Source organism: Nothoprocta perdicaria, unplaced genomic scaffold (assembly GCF_003342845.1).
Source record: "Nothoprocta perdicaria isolate Ctin4 unplaced genomic scaffold, notPer1 scaffold_15, whole genome shotgun sequence".
NCBI classification, from domain to species: domain Eukaryota; kingdom Metazoa; phylum Chordata; class Aves; order Tinamiformes; family Tinamidae; genus Nothoprocta; species Nothoprocta perdicaria.
In genome coordinates, this window is record NW_020454649.1 from 233839 (window position 1) to 238082 (window position 4244).

The following is a 4244-nucleotide window of genomic DNA, read 5'->3' on the forward strand; positions in this document are numbered from 1 at the left end:
CCAAGGGCCCGGCCCGCCGGCGGGCGCAGCCGCCCCGGCCCCGCGGCCGCCCTTCCCTCCCAGCAAAACAAGAGTAATCAATTAAGTTAAATAAAAATAAATAAACAAAATAAGGAGGCAGACTCTGACAAGTAAACAAAGCCCAAAAAAACAGCCTCGCGGCACCGAAACTCCGAGGCAAAGTTGCACGGAAGCAGTGGGCTCTCCTGCAGCAAAAGTAGCAGGAAAAGTCCCTCGTTGCCATCATGGGCTTTCCTGCTCCCCCACCGCCGCTTCCTTCTCCATAAACTCCTTACATAAAAGTGCCCACTGTAAATAGAACTAAACCATGCAACGTTTCCTTTTTTTGTCTCCCAAAGTCTGCCCTAAAATAAGTGGCAACTGCTGTGCAGGCAGATAACCAGCTGCCCACACCAGAAGGACAAGAGGAAAAAAAAAAAAAACCCCAAAAAATAAACAAATAAGTTACTTTACAGCCCCATCCTGTAACTAATTGGACAGAGAAGATACTACAAGTTTGCTCAGGAGAGGAGCCTCCGAGTGAAATCCCTGGGATTTTATCCCAGCTCCCTCGGTAGCTGCGTGTGCGCTCAGCACCCCCCACGCGTGCACACACACAAAGTTCCCGTCCTGGGCATTTATTTCATTTACAGCATTTTTTTACCACCCCCCCCCATTTCTTTTCCGCAAGCAGCGTGCAGCAAACCCAAGCCAAACGGTCCTCATTTGCAGTGCTACCAACTGCAGCATGCTCAGACGTGCAACTGCCTGACAGGCTGCACAGAAACCCGGTTCATGCTCCAGCCCCTGGAACAAGTGCAAATGCCCAGAAACATTCTGCTATTTCCTCAAAATTAAAACACTAACTAAAACAAACTGGCTGCCAGATTTTTCACCCGAGCGCTTCTTCACAACCAAATAAATCACCACAAGTTTATTATTTATTTTAGACCATAAGCAGTGCAGAGCAAAGAAACACATATACATTCTCCTTTTTTTTTTTAAGCAAACTTCTCAAAAATAAATGCACTATATAGCTCATTTTTTAAAGCTTGTTTTTAAAATATCTAATCTCTTAAATCAGGCTATCAGTCCACAGTTTTATAAAGAGCAAACACAATTGTAAAAGCCTTTTTTATGTTGTACTGTTTTCCAGACATTTACAAGAGATTTTTTAAGAAGATTCACAATCACGCCAGCCCAAATTGCACAAACACAATTATTTAGAATTTATTCTTTACCGTAACAATTTTTACTTTGGCATATTTTCCAAATTTTCCTTGGAAAACACCATCAAATCCCATCTAGCTCAGCGCACCTACACTGTTGCCTCTTTCGCAACATTTTCTCCTTACTAACCAGCCGCAAGCATTTTTAAAGGATTTTACATATACGTAGTAAGGCTTTAAAAAGATCAATAGTGCAAGAACAAGGCTCAGAAACAAACTGAAGGTGTAAATGACCTCCTCCCATATTTCAGACGCACCTACGAAATCCCTGCTCGCTGGTACAGGATTATACATTCCATTATAAGTTTGGCCTTTTTATATTTTGTACTATTTTAACACCCTAAATTTATAGATTTTAAAAATTGGCATGTTAAAAGGGCTTTATTTCAGGATTTCAATGAAAATAGTGTTATGTTTTGTCATATTACCATAATCCTTCTTTTTAAATCACTTAGAATTTCAGTATAACCTAATTAAGTAATTTTAAGTAAGTCTTAACCCAAATACATAGATCTAATAAAAATGTATTTTGCAAACAGGAAAAATGGACTTCTAAAATGGATTCCTCAGGTAAGAAGAAAGATGCTGAAACATTTTCTCCCAGCAAACTTTCAGATTTGAACTATTTCACAGTACTTATACTTAAAAATCTAAATACCGATAAGAAAAAGAAATTTCACCAAATACCAAGYGAAACATTTCACTCAAATTGTATTTATTTAACCATTTTATATTCAAAAGAAATCTTTCAATTTTCCTTGCAAAGAGAGAGGGAGACTGGGGAAAGAAAAATACTGCAAAATCTTAACTACCTATCTTAACGTATTTTTTATTTCTAAACTCCTCTAACAGCAATTTATATTACTTTTAGAAATTGTATATTATTTTGCCAGTGGTACTATTATTATTTTGCTTTTTTGCCTTTTAAAGGCTACAGAATAGCATTATAGATTTTGRAGATTTCTAACCAGTTTTCATCTCTCTCTTTTTTAAATGCTACAAACATCCAATTTGGGTAAATGGAATTTACATTTCTCTTGTGTCTAAATTATCAGAGATGAATAAACAATCCAAAACAGAAAGAACAAGTGATAAGCCATAATACAATAGCACGTCCAACACTAACACAGCTCCTCTCTCTATTGGTGTATAATAGGCTTCCACAAAATTAAAAATATCTTACAAATACAGGCTCTGCCCTGATCAGTAAATTTCTCTTACTAATTCAACCTCAAGAATTGCCTTTTCTGAAAAAGCATGCTATCCATAGRTTTATGCCATTTCCTGACTTTTATTTAATTAACCAGCTTGCTTCGAAAAGAAGTGTCTTTCCTTCAGGTTAATCAAAATAGACTATTTTTAATTGTCAACACATTGAATGTATTTGTCAATACAAGAAAGTAACATACATTTAGACAAAACAATTTTTTTTAGCCCTCTCTTTGACCAAACACAGATTACAGCATCCACCTGAAATTTGTCCAGTATTCTAATAAAAGGCGAACCGAAACACACCCCTCGTCTAACAGATATATCCACCTTTCTATCACCTATAATATCATATCCACCTACAATATCATATCAGCTACATTTTTAATAGGAAAGATCTAGTACAACGCTGCCCTTCTCGCTGTTCATGCACAACTAACTAGACTTCAGAAGCACTTCACATTAACTTCTCTCCCTCACAATATTTTGCCTCCTCACYTCTTCCAAAATTAAACAAAAATATTTGGGTTTCTGTGAAATATCACCAGCAAACTACAAAACCAAAAAGGCCAAGGGGTCAGGTATTATTTAAAGCACAAAGAAATGTTATTTTTTCTCTATTTCAAAACTCATCTGTAACAACACCTTACCTGAGAGCTTATGTTTATTTTCCTTGGACAGATGTCTTCCAGTCCAAAACAGGGTCTATGTCACATTCCCTAAAATATAACAGAGAATAGATTCGAATTATTACATGTTCAGGCCCATTTCCAATCTTTCACATTACCTGTCCCTCACATACCTTTGTAACTCTTAGTCTGAGAAGCATTTTTAAAACTCCTATTACACTCTAATTTAGGCCATGAAAAATGCTTTTGATAAGTCAGGGACACATATTAAAAATAAACTATAAGTATGTTCGACACAAGTTCCAGCATCTCCAAACCTCTTTTTGAGTACTTAGAGGCCTGTACGTTTCTGCATGCTGCATCTCACAGCACATAATTTGCAAACAGCACAATCTTATATTAAAAAAAGAGCACAATTTATTTTACATATATCAAAAACAATTTTTTTAAGCCATTTATATGAGGGACAGAGTTCTGAGAAATTCTTTCCCACTGCAGCCTTTCCCTCCCCTATATTAAAAGTTGAATACCTTCCCAGATAAGCACTGTATTTTCTCTACCCTTTTTTTCTGTGATTTGTGTTATTGAGTACTTATTTGGTAGAATGCACAATTAGCACAGGCCCCTACTTCTGAGACTTCTTTCTCCTCCTTTGGCCTGTGAGGAAGCTATCAACAAAAATCACTCTCTCTACACACTATTTTTATGTCCTTCCCCCCCACACCTTTTTAAACAGACGCAAGGAGAAAAAAAAAAAAAAAAGAAAAAAACCCCACTTAACACACTTAACGTAATGAGCTCACTATGCGTTAATTTTCCCAAAATATCTCATTTAGTTTGCCATTTAATAAACATTATTGATGTACGTCATGGTCTAAAAATCTCAACAGTGTAGAGTGTAGTATTTACAGTTAAACTTTCCTGATGTTTTTTTTTTTAAAAGGGTCTGCCTATGTTGAAATCTTTCCTTCCATCTTTTACCCTTATCCTTCCACATCTTTTCCCCTGCCTAGATCTTAAATGACTGTTACCAACCTGTATTTTTCCACCCAACTTCCTAGACGCTGACAGATGTGAACCAAGACAGCACTTGGCACAATGGTAACTTCTCCAGACCATGTCTTCCATCTCTTTCCTCCACTCTCTCCTTTTCTCTACGCCACTCCTTTTCTTTTTT

General features: G+C 36.8%; 1 long non-coding RNA gene across 3 annotated transcripts in view; it reads right to left on the reverse strand.

The window, feature by feature from the left end:
- The window catches only part of LOC112943514, a 54709-nt gene that overhangs the window by 8421 nt on the left and 42044 nt on the right, over positions 1-4244 (reverse strand). For all 3 annotated transcript variants that reach the window (XR_003248607.1, XR_003248608.1, XR_003248606.1), the window contains exon 2: positions 3089-3157. This is a non-coding gene — a long non-coding RNA (uncharacterized LOC112943514). The remainder of the gene's footprint in view (positions 1-3088; positions 3158-4244) is intronic.